At 36.3% G+C, this 17,560-nt stretch overlaps 1 protein-coding gene across 1 annotated transcript in view; it reads left to right on the top strand.

Moving 5' to 3' along the window:
• The window catches only part of OPHN1 (oligophrenin 1), a 621,295-nt gene that overhangs the window by 314,373 nt on the left and 289,362 nt on the right, over window positions 1-17,560 (top strand). The window lies entirely within an intron of this gene.

Below are 17,560 nucleotides of genomic sequence, written 5' to 3'. Positions count from 1 at the left end.
ATACAGTGTTTGTCTTTCTGTATCTGGCTTACTTTACTTAGCATAATACCATCCAGGCACATTATGTTCTCACAAATGCTAATATTTTGTTCTTCTTATGGCTGAGTAATATTCCTGTGTGTGTGTGTGTGTGTGTGTGTGTGTGTGTGTAAAACTTCTTTGTTATCCACTCATTTGTCAATAGACACGGGTTGCTTCCATATCTTGGCTATTGTACATAATGCTGTAATGTAGAAAGGGCTACACGTATGTTTTTGAATTAATGTTTTTATTTTCTTTGGATAAATACTAAGAGTTGCTGGGTCATACTGCAGTTCTATTTTTGATTTTTTGAGGAAAATCCATAATGTTTTCCACAATGGCTGCACCCGTCAACTGTGCACAAGCATTCCTCTTCCTCTACATCCTTGCCAACACTTGTTATTTCTATTCTTTTTGATTAAAGGCCATTCTGACTGGTGTGAAGTGATATCTCATTGTGGTTTTGATTTGCATTTGCCTGATGATTAGTGATGTTGAGCATCTTTTTATGTGTCTTTTGACCATCTGTATTTCTTATTTGGAAAAATGTCTATGCCCACTTCCCACTTTTAAATCAGATTATTTTTTAGGTAGAGTTTTATGAATTCTTTATTTTGAATATTAGCCCTTTATATCAGATATGTGATTTACAAATACCCTCTTCTATTCAGTAGGTTGCTTTTTGTTTGTAGACAGTTCCCTCACTACGTGAAAGTTTTTTAGTTTGTTGTAGTCACAATAGTTTATTTCTGCTTTTATTACCCTGACCTGAGGAGACAGATCCAAAAACACATATTGCTAAGACTGATACCTAAGAATATACTATCTATGTTTTCCTTATAATTTTATGGTTTGGGGTCTCATTTATTTAATCCATTTTGAGTTTATTTTTGTATATGGTGTAAGAAAGTAGTCCAGTTTCTTTTTTGTTTGTTTTTGCATGTAGTCCTCCACACCATTTTATGACGAGACAGTCTTTTCCTCATTGTAAAATTTTTGTCTCCTTTGCCATAGATTAATTGACCATATAAGTGCAGATTTATTTTTGGGGTCTCTATTGTGTTCCATGATCTGTATGCCTGGTTTTGTGCCAGTACTGTAGTGTTTTGATTACTATAGCTTTGTAGTATATCTTGAAATGTAGGATTGTGATACCTCCAGTTTCGCCTTTCTTTTTTTAAGATTTTTGGATATTTGGGATCTTGTGTGATTTTATACAAGTTTTAGGTTTATTCTAGTTCTGTGAAAAAATGCTTTGTGTATTTTAATAGGGATTGCATTAAATGTGTAGATTGCCTTAGGTGGTATGGACATTTTAACAATATTAATCCCTCCAATCCATGACCACAGTATATCTTTCTTTTATCAGTGCCTTATACTTTTAAGGGTATAGGTCTTTCACCTCCTTGGTTAAATTTATTCCTGGGTTTTTTTAGGCAATTGTAAATGGGATTGTTTTCTGTTAACTCATTTTTGGTATATAGAAATGCAACAGGTTTCTGTATATTAATTTTGTATCTTTCAACTTTACTCAATTCATTTATTCTAATAATTTTTTGTAGAGTCTTTAGGGTTTTCTATATATAATATCATATCATCTGCAAATAGTGAGTTTTGCTTCTTTTCAGTCTTGATGCCTTTTATTTCTTTTTCTTGTCTAATTGCTGTGGCTATAACTTACAATACTATATTTAATAAAACTGGTGAGAACATCACCCTTGTTTTGGTCCTGATCATAGAGGAAAAATTTGCAACTTTCTAAAATTGCATACAATGTTAGCTATGGCTTTGTAATATATGACCTTTACTGTGTTGAGATGTGTTCCCTCTAGAGCCACTTTGTTAAAAGTTTTTAATTATAAATAGATGTTGAATTTTGTCAATTGCTTTTTCTGCATCTATTGAGATGACAACATGATTTTTAACCTTCATTTTTTTAATGTTTTGCATCACCTTGATTAGTTTGCAGATATTGAACCACCCTTGCATCCTGGAAATAAATCCCACTTGGTCATAGTATATGATCATTGTAATGTGTTGTTGAATTCAGTTTTCTAATATTTTATTCAATATTATTTGCATCTATGTTTATCAAGGAATTGGTTTCTAAATTTTTTTTATCATCTCTATCTGGTTTTGTTGTCAAGGTAATGTTGGCACCATAGAATAAGTTTGAAAGCATTCTTGACTTTTCAATTTTATTATTTTTAGTCTGAGAAGAATATTTACTCTTAATTAAATGTTTGGTAAAATTCACCTGTGAAGACATCTGGTTCTTGACTTTTGTTTTTTGGGAGTTTTTTTTTTATGACTAATTCAATTTCACTGCTAGTAATAAGTCTGATCATATTTTCTATGTCTTCTTGAGTCCATCTTAGAAGATGTATATTTCTAGGAATGTATTCATTTTTTTTCTAGGATGTCCAATTTGTTGGTGTATAATTTTTCCTACTAGTCTCTTTAATTTTTTGCATTTCTGTGGTGTCAGTTGTAACTTCTTTCATTTCTAGCTTTATTTATTTGAGTCCTCTTTCTTTTTTTCTTGATTATTCCAGCTATAAGTTTCATTTATCTTTTTAATGAACCAGCTTTTAGCTCCATGGGTCTTCTATGTTGTGTTTTTAGATTCTATTTGATTTATTTTCACTCTGTGCTTTATTATTTCCTTCCTTCTGCTAACTTTGGGCTTCGTTTATTTTTCCTTTTTTAGTTCTTTTAGGTGTAAGGTTAGATTATTTGAGATTTTTCTTGTTCCTTAAAAGAGACTTGTATCACTATAAACTTCCCTCTTGGCATGCTTTTGTTGTATCCCTTAGATTTTGTAATTTTGTGTTTTCATTTTCATTTGCCTCAAGGCATTTTTAAAATTTCTTCATTGGTCAATTGTTTAGTATCATGTTGTCTATCCTTCACGTGTTTTTTCTTTCAGTTTTTTCCTTGTAATTAATTTCTGGTATCATGCCATTATGGTTATAAAAGTTGCTTGATATGATTACAATATTCTTAAATTAATTGAAACTTGTTTTGTGCCTTGACATGTGATCTATCCTGGAGAATGTTCTATGTGCACTTCAAAAGAATGTGTATACTGTTGTTTTTGGATGGAATTCTTTGTATACATCTGCTAGTCCATCTGGTCTAATGTGTTATGTAATACTGATGTTTCCTTATTGATTTTCTATCTGGATGACATATGCATTGATTTAAGTGAGATGTTAAAATCCCTCATTATTATTGTATTGCTCTCAACCTCTCCCTTTAGGTATGTTAATATTCTCTCTATATATTTACTGCCCATTTGGGGGTGCATATGTATTTATAAATGTTAGATCTTGCTGAATTGACCCATTTATCACTATGTAGTGCTCTTCATTTTTATTCAAATTTCAGTATGTTTTAAAGTGTATTTTTCTCTGATATGAGTATAACTACACCAGCTTTCATTTTGTATGCATTTGCATGGAAGACCTTTTTTCATTCCTTCAGTTTCAGTCTGTGTGTCTTTAGGTCTGAAGTGAGTCTCTTATAGGCAGCCTATAAATGGGTCTTGTTTTTTTATCCATTCAGCCACCCTGTGTCTTTTGGTTGGAATATTTAGTCCATTTGTATTTAAAATAATTATTAATCAGTATGTACTTATTGCCATTTTGTTAAGTGTTTTCTGGATGTTTTTGTAGTTCTATGTTCCTTTCTTCTCTTGTTCTCTTCCTTTGTTATTAAAAATTTTAATGTTGTGTTTGTATTCCTTTCTGTGTGTGTGTGTGTGTGTGTGTGTGTGTGTGTGTATTATAGATTTTTGGGTTTTGGCTACCATGACGTTTATATATAACAATCTATGTATACAATAGTCTATTTTATGTTGATGGTTGCTTAAGTTTAAATGCATTCTAAAAGCACCCAAGTTTTACTGCCTTCTCCCCATCCCAGACTTTGTTTTTGAAACCATATTTTAAATCTTTATTTTGAATATCTGGGAACTAATTATTGTAGATACAGTTAATTTTTCTACTTCTGTATTTTGACCTTCATAGTAGCTTATAAGTAAGTGGTTGTCATTTCCGGCATGTTTGCTTTTACAAGTGAGATTTTTTTTCCATAATTTTATTACTTCCAGTAATAGCCTTTCTTTTCCACTCAAAGAAGTCTTTTTTTTTAACATTTCTTGTAAGGCTGGTTTAAAGTTGTTGAAGTCCTTTAACAACTTTTGTTTGTCTAGGAAACTAGTTTTCCTTGAATTTAAACTGACAACCTTTCTGGGTAGAATATTCTTGGTTGTAGGGTTTTTTTTTTCCTTTCTCCACTTTTTTTTTTGTTGTTTATTTATTTTGAGAGAGCAAGAGTGAGCATGAGAGAGGGAGGGGCAGAGAGAGAAAGAGAGAAAATACCAGGCAGTCTCCATGCTGTCAGCACAGAGCCTGACACAGTGCACATGAGACTGATCTACCCAGGTGCCCCGCTTTCTCCACTTCAAATCTATCACTGCCGTTCCCTTCTGTCCTGCAAAATTTCTGCTGGAAGTTTAGCTGATGGTCTTATGAGGGTTCTCTTATACATAACTAGTTAATTTTTTGCTGCTTTTGAGATTCTCTTTTTAAATTTTGACATTGGAGTTATAATGTGTCTTAATGTGGACCTCTTTGGCTTCATCTTGTTTGGGGCTCTCTGTATTCCTGGACCTGGATGTCAGTTTCCTTCTACAGATTAGGTAAATTTTCAGCAGCTATTTCTTCTAATATGCTTTCTTTCCCCACTTTTTTCTCTCTTCTGCTTTTTAGACCCCTGAAAGCAAATGTCATTATACTTAGAGTTGTCTCAGAAATCCCTTAAACTATTCTCATTATTTTAATTTTTTTTTTTTTTTTTTTTTTGCTATTCTATTTGGGTGACTTCTACTAACCTGTCTTCCAGATTACTGATGTATTGTTTTGCATCATCTAATCTGCTATAGATTCCGTTAACTATATATAGTTTTTCATTTCAATTATTGTACTCTTCAGCTCTGATTTGCTTTTTTTCTTATATAGTTTCTTCCTCTTTGTTGAAGTTCTCACTGTTTTATTCTTTCTTCTCTAGAGTTCCCTTCACATCTTTATGACCATTATTTTGACCTCTTTATCAGGCTCATTGCTAATCCCTGTTTTGTTTAGTTCTTTTTCTGAGGTTTTGTATTGGGTTTTTTTGGAACATATTATTCTGCCTCCCCATTTTTCCTGACTCTGTGTTTATTTCTATGAATTAGGTAGTTCAACTATATCTCCCAGTCTTTAAGGAGTGAGCATATTTACAACATGTCCTGAGGAGTACAGAAATATAATTTCCCCCAGTCACAAGAACCAGGAATTCCAGAGGTGCTCCCTTTCTTGGCTTCATGCACTTTTCTCTTGTGGTTGGATTATGTTTAGTGTAGATGTGCTGATGTGTAGGACTGGCCCCCAAACTGGCTGGCTGCAATTCCTACTATGCCTATGGTTGCATTGGTGGGTGGGGTTGGCTTCCAATGAGGCTAGCTGAGAGCCTTGGCTGTAGATGCTGATGTCATATTTTGGGTGGGGTTAGCCCTCTGGTGCAGCTAGCTGCATGGCCTGGCCAGGACTGTTGCAGGCATGCTGGTGGGTGGGGTTGCCCCACCCCAGTGATCGGAATGTTTTGGGTTGGCATGGTTCCAAGTGGAGGCCACTCATGTGGTATGATAAAACAGGAGCTTCTTTGCAGGAGTGTTTTTTGTGGCCAAGTCCACCTGCTGGGTGTGGCAGCATGAGAGGCACTTTGAGGGGACCCCAGGTTTGGTTGTGGTGACCTGCCTGATTTGGTGAGTCAGGAGCAACTTTTCAGGGATTGCCAGTTGCAGGCAAACTTGCCCACAGGATGTGTTACAGCAGGTGCAGCTTTGGAGGTGCATCTGCCAGGGAAGGCAGGTTGAGTGTGTTGGGTTTCCAGGAGAATTCTGGGGCAGGGTAAGTGATGCCAGCAAAATAGATGGAAATTTTCAGAAACTGTGCTCTCCAATGCTGGGCCAGCTAGGTAGAAGGAAAGTAAAAAAAAAAAAAAGAAAGAAAAGAAAAAAGTCACCCACCCCCACTTTTGTTCCTGGAAAAAGCTGCCCCTACAGCACATATCCTAAAGTTACTATTGTATAGACATGCAGTTGATTTCTATACATTGATTTTGTATCTTGTGACTTTGATGGATTTATCAATTCTAGCAGTTTTTTGGTGGAGTCTTGGGTTTTCCATGTAGAGTTTCATGTCATCTTCAAAGAGTGTAAGTCTGAGGTTTTCCTCACAAATTTCGATGCCTTTTTAATTGCTTTCTGTCTAATTGCTAAGGCTAATACTTCCAGTACTATGTTGAACAACAGTGGTGAGAGTGGACAACCCTGTTGTATTTCTGATCTTAAGAGGAACCCCACCCAGTTTTTCCTCATTGATGATGATATTAGCTATGGGTCTTTCATATAGAGCCTTTATGGTATTGGGGTATGTTCCTTCTATCCCTACTTTTTTGAGGGTTTTTATCAAGAAAGGATGCTGTATTTTGTCAAATGCTTTTTCTATATCTATTGAGAGGATCATATGGTTCTTATCTTTTTATTAATGTGGTGACTCACATTGATTCATTTGCAAATAATGAACTAGCCCTGTAGTCCAGGAAATCTCACTTGATCATCATGAATAATTCGTTTAGTGTACTGTTGACTTCGATTTGCCAGTATTTTTTGAAAATTTTTGCATCCATGTCCATCAGGGATATTGACCTGTAATTCTCCTCTTTAGTGGGGTCTTTCTTGGGTTTTAGAATCAAGGTAATGCTGCCTTCACAGAATGCATTTGGAAGCTTTCCTTCCATTTCTATTTTTTGAAACCATTGAAGAAGAATAGATATTAACTCTATTTTAAATGTTTGGTAGAATTCCCCTGGAAAGCCATCTGGTCCAAGACTCTTGTTGGTTGGGAGATTTTTGATAAATGGCTCAGTTTCTTTGCTGGTTATGGGTCTGTTCAAATTTTCTATTTCTTCCTGATTCAGGTTTGGTAGTGCATGAATTTCTAGAAATTTGTCCATTTCCTCCAGGTTGTATAGTTTGTTGGCCCATAATCTTTCATAGTGTTCTCTTATAATTATTTGTATTTCTGTGGTGTTGGTTGTGATCTTTCCTTTTTCATTTGTGATTTTATTATTTGGGTCCCTTCTCTTTTATTTTTGATAAGTCTGGCAAGGGTATTATCAATTTTGTTATTCTTTCAAAGAACAAGCATTTAGTTTCATTGATCCATTCTACTGTGGGTTTTTTTATATATATTATTTATTTCTGTTCTAATCTTATTATTTATCTTCTTCAGGCTTTAGTTGTTATTTGCTGTTCCTTTTCTAGTTCCTTTAGGTGCAAGGTTACATTGTGTATTTGAGACCATTCTTCCTTTTAGAGACACACCTGAATTGCAATGTACTCACATTAGAAGTCCAATGTGCTACCCATTGCACCACAGAGCCTGCACTTGAATTGCAATGTACTTTCCTCTTAGGACTATCTTTGCTGCATCCCAAAAAGTTTGGACTGTCATGTTTTCACTTTGCTTCCTTGTTTTGTTTTTGTTTTTTGTTTTTGTTTTGTTTTTGTTTTTTTACCTTCCACAATTTCCTGGTTAACCCATTCTTTTTTTAGTTGGATGTTTTTTAACCTCCATGTATTTGAGGGCTTTCCAATTTTTTTTTTCTTCCTGTTGATTTCAAGTTTCATAATGTTGTGTTTTGAAAATATGCATCATATGATCTTTCTTTTTGTATCTGTTGAGAGCTGATTTGTGACCCAATATGTGATCTGTTCTGGAGAATGTTACATGTACACTCGAGAAGGATGTGTATTCTGCTGCTTGAGGATAAAATGGAATATATCTGTTAAGAACGTCAGTTCCAGCATGTCATTCAAAGCCATTGTTTCCTTGTTGATTTTCTGCTTAGATGATCTGTCTATTGAAGTAAGTGAGGTGTTAAAGTCTCCTACTGTTATGGTTTTATTGTCAATTAATTTCTTTATATTTGTTATTAATTGATTTATATATTTGGGGTGTCACATTGGGGGCATAAATATTTACAATTGTTATGTCTTTTTGATGGATAGACCCCTTAGTTATTATACCATGCCCTTCTTCATTTCTTGTTGCAGTCTTTTTTCTAAATCTAGTTTGTCTGATGTAAGTATGGCTACGCTGTCTTTCTTTTGATGTCCATTAGCATGATAGATGGTTCTCTGCCCCCTCACTTTCAATCTGCACGTGTGTTTTGGTCTAAAATGAGTCTCTTGTAGGCAGTATATAGAAGGATCTTATTTTGTTTTATCCATTCTGATACCCTATGTGTTTCGATTGGAGAATTTAGTCTATTTACATTCAGAATAATTATTGAAAGGTATGAATTTAGTGCCATTGCATTACCTGCAAAGTCGGTGTTTATCATGATGTTCTCTGGTCCTTTGCTGTCTTTGTTACTTTGGTCTTCTTTTTTTTTTCCTCTCCACTCAAAGCTGCCCCCTTAAAATTTCTTGCAGGGCCAGTTTAGTGGTCACAAACTCCTTTAGGTTTTGTTTTTATGGGAAAGTATCTCTTCTTCTATTCTGAATGACAGCCTTGCTGGATAAGGGATTCCTGGCTGCATATTTTTCCACTTCAGTATTTTGAATATTTCCTGCCACTTGCTTCTGGCCTGCCAAGTTTCAGTGGACAGGTCTGTTGCCAACCCTATGTGTCTAGTCTTCTAGATTGAGGACCTTTTGTCCCTAGCTGCTTTCAGAATTCTCTCTTATTCTCTACTTTGCTTCTTCAATCCTTGTTGTCACTGTATCCAGTCAGTTTTGCATCTCAGTATGCCATTTTTTTATTTTAGCCTGAATAGTTTTTAAGTCTTTGATCTCTGCCGCAAGGGCTTCTCTGGTGTCTTCCATGCTTATTTCAAGTAGAGGTAATAGTATTATGATTGTTGTTCCAAATTTTTGTTCAGATATATTGCTTGCATGTTTTGAGCAAGTCCCTAGTGGTGATTTCTTCTTGATCTTTCTTTTTGGGGAGAATTCCTCCATCTTGTCATTTTGAATAAGTTTCTGTATTTTGTGTATTTTAAAAGCTTGTATTGTTTCCTACACCTGATTGTACTTCTACATTATAAAGGGGCTATACATTGTCTAGGGCCTGTCATTTGAGGAGCTGTTTCTAGTGTATGCTGTGTGTACTGTACCGTTGCGTTTTGGCTGCTCTTTCTCACTGGTCAGTATCTGCTGAGCTCCTCCTTGCTTGCACTGGTTAGTGTTGGGACCTTTAATTAGGTGTGCTTTGATTTGTTTGTCAAAAAAGGGGGGAGAACCCTGATACCCAAAAAGAGAAAAGAAAATGGAACAATAAAAACCAAACAGAGACTCAAAAAAAGTACAAGGCTGATTCCAAAGAAAAAGGTAGGAAGAAAAAGGAAGAAAAGACAAAAGAAAAAGAATAAAAAAGTCTGCTCCAAACACAGCAAAAAGAAAATGGAAAAAAAACAAACAAGGGAATATGAGCTTGATTCCGAAAGAAAAAAATTTAAAAAAAAGAAAGAAAAAAAGTAAGCCTAGTCCTATTTCCACCAGAACTGCAGGTGTCATTTTGAAGCACTAGATTTTCAGTACATTTGGTGTGTGCTTGGTGCTGCCTATGCTGGTCTTCTGAAGAAGGGGTTTGCTGCATTGGCTTAAAATCAGTCCTGCTCCACTAAATAAATAGTTGCCAGGCACAGATGGTGGGGTTTGGTGTAAGTGCCTCCAGCCTCCCCTGGGGGGCTGCTATGTTGCTCTCCAAAGTCCTACAGTGTTGTTGGATGGAAAATGGCACCACTCCAATCTCTCTTCCCCAGATGGGGGAACTAACTGACCCCCCTCATCTGTTCAGACGGCTTCACAGAATATTGAGGGCAGTCACTTCTTTGTGTGCCACAACTCTCCTGCATTTTTTCTTTGGCATGCAGCTTGGATTCCAAACCCAAAGTCTTAAAGGGCCTGGCACTACTGGGATCCACGCCCACCCCTACTCTGGAGTAGAGCCTCTCCATGTTGTGTCTGTAATCCTTTGCCCTGAAAAACAGTCCCATACCTGTGCAGTCTGTGGAATTTAAGGAATCTAAAGCGTAATGCCACTGATAGCAGCAAAGGTTATATTCCCTTTGGGTGCACCTATGTCCTCTACTGATGAAAGGCCTTTTTTCTGTTGCCTGTAGGGTGTTTTGTCCTTGGGGAGGTAATATACCCTCTTTGAAAAGCACTCCAGGAAGGGGAATATTCTCTCTATGAGCCATGGAGATCCCTACACCCTGTTATGCAATGTGGGGTCATCTCCCTCCTCCCCAGATTGTGCTACAGCTCCACCTTAGAGAAAGTTGCATACTTCCGTAGCCTCAGAGTTTGAGCTCCAAATGCTGTTTTCAAACAAACAAACATACAAACAAAGAAAAGCCACAACACTCAATACTTCTCATGCCCTTGTCCGTGGTCTCAAGAGGTTTTCCTCTTAATACTTCTCACGCCCCTGTCCCTGGTCTCAAGAGGTTTTCCTCTTGTGTGAACTTGATGCCCCACTTTATCAACCCCTCTCTCTCTGTCCCTTTTGTCTCTCCAGAGAAAACATTGCCTCCCCTCCATGGCACTGCCATTTTTTTTTCTCCCCTGATTCAATTCATGCACCTTGCACCTGCCACACTGTCTCTCTCCAGCTGTGGAGATACTTCTGCCACTCTGCAGATAGATATCCTGGGTGTTCCAAGTGATCTGACCTCAATACAGCTGTGTTTGAGGGATGAGCAAAGCCTAGGATCCCCCTACTTCTCAAATATCTTAACTCCTCCTTTATAGTCTTTGTTTTAGAGTCTATTTTGCTGGTACAATTCTTGCCACCCTGGCTTTCTTTTGACTTCCATTTGCATGATGGATGTTTCTCCATCCCCTCACTTTCACTCTGATGGCATCTTTTGGTCTAAAGTGAGTCTCTTGAGGGCAGCATATGGATGGGTCTCTCTTTTTTTAATCCATGCTGTCACCTGTGTCTTTTGTTCGAGCATTTAAGTCCATTTACATTCAAAGTAATTATTGATCGATGTGCATTTATTGTCATTTTATTATTTTGTGTTTGTTTCTAAAGCTTTCCTCTAATCCTTTATTATCTTTCATTTATGATTTGCTGATTTTCCTTAGTTTTATATTTAGACTTATTTCTCCTTATTCTTTGCACATGTATCAGTCGATTTTGATATATGGTTACCATTAGGTTTGTTTATAAGCTCTTCTTCATATAGCAATTATATTATGTGATGGTCAGTTAAGTTTAAACCTATTCTTTACTCCTCCCCTCTCCACATTTTAGGTATATGTTGTCATATTACATCCTTTTGTTTTGTGATTTCCTTGAATTTTTAAAAATAGAAAGTCATTTTTACTGCTTTTATGATTGGTGTAGTTTACTACACCTTTAGTGTAGTAAACTCCTAGTGTACTAAACTCCTTTAGTTTTTGTTTGTCTGGGAGACTTTATCTTTCCTTATCTTCTGGATGATAGCTTTACTGGACAGAGTATTCTTGGCTGCAGATTTTTCCCATTTAGCACTTTGAATATATCATGCCATTCCCTTCTGACTTAGAAAGTTTCTGCTGAAAAATAAGCTGATGATAGCCTTATGGGGTTTTCCTTGTAAGTTACTGTCTTCTTTTGTCTTGCTGCTTTCAAAAATTTGTTCTTTATCACTATTATAATTTAATTAGAATATTTCTTGATGTGGATCTGCTTTTGTTGATTTTGATGGCAGTTCTCTGTCCCTCCGAAATCTGGATGTCTGTTTCTTTCCCCAGATTAGGAAGGTTTTCAGCTATTATTTCTTCAAATAAATATTCTGCCCCCTTTTGTATCCCATTTTCTTCCGGTACCCCAGTAACATAAATGTTTTTACATTTACTGGAGTCACTGAGTTCCTTAAGTCTCTTCTCATTTTGCATAATTCTGTTTTCTCTCTTTTGTTAGGCTCAATTGCCTTCCATTATTCTGTCTTCTAGGTCATTATGTCATTGCTCTGCTTCTTTCAGCCTGGTGTTGATTCTATCAATCATGTGCCTCATTTTGTTTAGTAAGCCTTTTATCTCTGCTATGTTATTTCTTATCCATGTTTTAAGAGTATCAGTCATGTTTTCCACTCTTTCCTGAAGTACAGTGATTATTCTTATGATCTTTACTTTAAGTTATCTATAATATATGTTATTTATAATTTTTTTTTTACATTTCTAGTAATGGCCTTTTCCTCTTTCATTTGGGATAAATTTCTCTGTCTTCTCTTTTTTCTATGTCTCTGTGCCTATTTCTTTGTGTTAGTGGCCTTATGAAGAAGAAGTCCTGTAGTGCCCTACTGTGTAGTGTCCCCCGTTCCCTAGGGCCTGGCACTTCCAGGAGTGTCTTTAATATTTTCTCCGTGTGTTCTGCTGTTTTGTTCTGTCTGCTTTATTCTTCAGGCCAGTTGTATGCAGGGACTTTCTTTGCCTGATGCATGCAGTATGTAGTCCCTGGCCTGAATGTAGTACATTTTAACTAGGTGTGCTCTGGTCTGATTGTGAAATGAGACCTGTCACCCCCACTCATGGAACTGAAGCTCTGCTAAACTCCCATGTTGGAAGACATGGTTTGAGCAGGAATTTGGGCCACCCTCCAGGGGGCAGGTCCCAAAACATTGGGACTGAGGTAAGCATCACTGGGAACAGTGGTTCCACCAGAGTTTGGGAGCTTGGTGTAAGCATGTGAGGTAGGGAGTATTGGTGCTGCACTGGTTCCTGCATATGGCCCTGTGCCTATGCTGAGGTGCAAGGCATGGAAATGGTACTGGCCAGTTCCTTTGTTCCCAGAGGGTTCTCTCCTGGAATGCTGTCTCTCTGTGGTGTGCTCCAAGATGAACAAATAACCTCCCCCACAGTGTGCCCCAAAGTCTTCAGATTGCTGTTTTCATGCTGTTTATCCCTATGTTGTTTTCTTGTCTTCTCTCCATTAGCAGAACAATGCCTACCGGGCTCTATCCCAGACAAGCCTGCCGACTTTTAAAACTCCAGGCTTCAAGGTTCGCTGGTTGTAAGAATGCAAGAAATTTGGCCCCTCTTGTTTTCTAAGCCTATTGCTATAGGGATACATTTTTCCTGTGAGCTTCCTTATTTGCTAGTCTGTCTCTCACCCTTCTCTTGGACTGCAGCAGCTGTGATCTGTTTCTGTCCCAAACCACATCTCCATTCTTTCTACCTTCTTTCATGTGGCCTCTTCTCTGTTTTTAATTGTGGAGTTTGTTCTGTCCATCTTTATATCAATTTCTAGGGTATTTAAGATGATTTGATGGTTATCTAGTTGTACAGGAAAATAACATTAATAATATTGTATTACATGTTTAATCTATAATTAATATTTAGATGGTCATAATAATTTAATTATTGAATATGAATCAAAGCAAAATTGCAATATAAGTTTAATAGGAGTATCAGGACATGAGTTTGGGTTGGGAGACAAAAGAGATAGTGGTGATAATGAGACAGGGAGAGGAAAAGGCTAAATCCTCATCTTTTTTTGGAAGTTAATAGATAATGCACAAAACTTAAGAATTAGTAATAGCAATGTAAACCTTTGTTTTGAGATATTAGAAATATTAAAGCAAATACTAGAATAATTGGCTTAGAGATGAAAAAGTTTATTTCTGGAGAAGGGGAAATAGAAGAAAGGTGACTGGGGATAGCTGCATTTCTTAATTTACTGCATGGAACTAAATGATCATGTGAATAAATGAAGTTTTAAAAGTCTTACACATGAATGGTTTTTAAGTGATCACTTGAGCATTATGAGTGTAATGCTGCAGGAAAGTTTCCTGGGTCTATTTTCTCTATTCAGTGTCTGATTCTGTGTGGGTTCAGCTTATCATGTTAGGGTCATTAGTTGTGGGTTTGGCTTTCAGCTTTGTCCAGCAAAGCTAAGGATGGCAAAGAGGATTACTCAAGACTCCACAAGTCAAGAGAGGTGAGAGGAAGGCTAATATGTGGGAAATCAAATAGCTATTTTCTGGTTGAGGAGATTATAGGGAACAGATTATACTGCTTTCTGGCTATGCTGAAAACAGCTAACCCATATCTAGTTAATGCATATTTAAGGGTTAGATCCTACCTATGCTCATGAATTACTTAGTTCATGTTATCTATGGAATAACCTATGGTAGGCATGGGCTTGGACTTGAGCCATGGTATAATGGCTGATGATAAATTATATTTCTTTTTTTAATATTTAATTATTTATTTTGAGAGAGAGAGAGAAGAAGAGAGAGAGGGAGGAAAAGAGGGGCAGAGAGAGAGAGAGGGAGAGGTAGAATCCCAATCAGGCTCCACATTTTTAGCACAGAACATGACATGGGGCTCGATCTCATGAACCGTGAGGTCGTGATCTGAGCCAAAATCAAGAATCAGATGCTGAACCAACTCAGCTACCCAGGTGTCCCAAGATTAAATTAAGAAATTCCCATTTATAATAGTATCAAAAGATTAAAGCACTTAGGTTTAAATTTTAAAAGCATTTTATTTATTTAAGTAATCTCTACCCCCAACATGGGGCCTGAACTCATGACCCTGAGATCAAGAGTCACTTGCTCCTCTGACTGAGCCATCCAGGAACTCCTTAGTTGTAAATTAGAAGAAGAAAAAAAGTCCAACACTTGTACATTGAAAAGTACAAAACATTAATGGAATAAGCTAAAGAAGATCTAAATAAATAGAAGGATAAATGGAAACACGTCTTATGTACATGAATTATAAGACTTCATATTATTGATGATAATAGTCACAGAATTGATCTACAGATTTAGTGCCATCTGTACCAAAATTTCAGCTGGCCATTTTCAACAGATTGATGAGGTGATCCTAAAGTCCACATAGAAGACCAAGATAGAAAAAGAAATATTGAAAAAAAGACTCATAATCTTTAATTTCATAATTTACTTCAAAGCTATAATAATCAAGAGAGTGTGGTAATGACATGAAGAAGACAGACATATAAATTAATATAATAGAATTGAGAGTCCAGAAATAAATTTATACATTTATAGCTAATCAATATTTTGTGAGAATGCCAAAACAATTCAATAGGGAAAGAAGAAATGGTTCTGGGACTACTGGACATCCATATGAAGAAGAATGAAGTTGGAGCCCTATATTACACCATATTCAAAAATAAAAACAAAAAATATAAAGCTCTTAGAAGAAAACATAGGTATAAATCTTCATGACCTTAGATCAGGCAACAGTTTCTGAGATATGACAGCAAAAACACAAGAAATCAAAGGAAATAGACTGATTAGACTTCACAAAATTAAAAATGTTCCTGCTTCAAAGGACACTATCAACAAAGTGCCAAAACAATCCAAGGAATGGGAGAAAATACAGTATAGCTAGTATTCAGAATTATACAATAAATTTTTAACTCAAAAATATATATACATATATACACAAAGGGCCAACAGATACATGAAAAAACATCATTAATCATTTGAGAAGTGCAAGTCAAACCACAGTGAATGCAAATTAACACCCACAAGGTTGTTTATAATCAAAAAGATAAGTAAGTGTTGGTGAGGATGTGTAGAAATTGTAACTCTCACTCATTGCTGTTGACAATGTAAAATGATACAACTGCTTTGGAAAACAATTTGGCAGTTTCTGAGCAAGTTAAACATAGAGTTGCCATATGACTCAGCAAGTCCACTGCATATGTGTGTGTGTGTGTGTGTGTGTGTGTGTGTGTGTGTATTCCTAAAAGAGTTGAAAACATGACTGCAGAAAATTTTGTACATAAATGTTCAGAGCAGCACTATTCATAACAGCCAAGGAAATGGAAGTAACTCAAATGTCCATCAACTGATGAATTTATAGAGAAAATGTGGTGTATCCATACAAACATTATACAGCCATGAAAAAAGAATGAAGTACTGATGCATGTTATAACATGGATGAACCTTGAAAACATTATGCTAAGTGTTAGAGGACAGTCACAAATGGTCACATATTGCATGCTTCCAGTTATATGAAATCTATAGAATAAACAAATCCATAGAGACAAAAAAAATTGTGGCTTCTTGGGGGGCAGATTTGGGAGAAGGGGGAAATGACTGACAGTTATAGGATTTTTCTTAGGTGACAAATAATCTGGAATTAAACAGCAATGATGGATATACATCTTTGTAAATATATTAAAAACCACTGAATTGTCTACTTTAAAAGGGTAAATTTTATGATATATGAATTATATTTCATAGTTTTTATTTTAAAAATGGAATTGGAGGGGTAAATGATCAACAGATCTTTATCTTTTCCTGGAGAAGTCACTGACATTTTCTGGATCTAATGCTCTCTTCAAACAATTGCTACTTTAAATAGACTTACCAGCTGGAGGTACAGTTTGTCCTACCTATATGTTTTGTGTGAATATTTCTATTGTGTTTTGGTATCTGAGTTTGGGCTAGGGCTGTAGACCTACTTGAGTTTTATTCACAAGGTTTCCTGGTTATTTACAGGCCTCCTGAGTGCAATTCCTCTCATGATCATCTGGGCTTTATTAGACTGTATGTAATAAATCAAGTAGATCTGTATATTATATGACTTTGGATAAGTTAATTCTTCTTTTTGATCCTTAAGTTCCTTTACAATATCTACTACTCAGGGTTGTGAAGACTAAATGAAATAATGGATTATAAGTATATAGCATACTTCCTGGCCTATTGTAATCCTCAGTTAGTGTTAGCTTCCTCTCTGCTTCTTTACCTTTGGAAAAAAGCACGTTTCTTACAGGTCAGAGGTCACAAATGGTCTAAGCTTCTTGCCCAGGAACAGATTGCCTCTAGAAATCAATCATGGATGAGGTTTTTTTTTCTATTTTTCCTGTGTGTCCCTTTCTGTGCCTCTTCTAGTAACTGGCACACTGTAGATGCTCAGTGAATTTGGATTTACCATGACACAGTACAAGCTGTTTCCATGAATTTCCCAGCATGATGTTCAGAGGATTGCAGAGTGTCAGCATTAGTATGTGACAAATGGACATTGTTAGTGCTCCTTTGGGGCTGTGTGACTTCCAGTTGTGCTGAGGCAGAGAGCTTAATTAAGTTGTATTGAGGCAGAGAGCTTAATTAAATTTCATACTTTTATTTTGAGAGAGAGAGATAGAGAGGACTAGAATGCAAGCAGAGGAGGGGCAGAGAGAGAGGGAGAGAGAATCTTAATCAGGCTCCATGTCCAGCACTGAAGAGTCTGTCACAAGGCTTGACCTCATGACACCATGAGATCACGACCTGAGCCGAAATCAAGAGTTAGGCACTTAACTTACTGAGCCACCCAGGCGCATCCTCCTGTAAAGTTTTTGATTCTTGCTTTCCAAGCCACACTTTCCAGGATTGTTTCCTCATTTTAAACATCATCTTTTAACATGCAGTAGTAAAATATTTAAACAATACCAAAGAATTCATAATTTATAGAAGC

Source organism: Lynx canadensis, chromosome X, assembly GCF_007474595.2.
Source record: "Lynx canadensis isolate LIC74 chromosome X, mLynCan4.pri.v2, whole genome shotgun sequence".
Lineage (NCBI taxonomy): Eukaryota > Metazoa > Chordata > Mammalia > Carnivora > Felidae > Lynx > Lynx canadensis.
The sequence above is the reverse complement of the archived record's forward strand: the minus strand, read 5'-3'. Positions and strand labels throughout refer to the sequence as shown.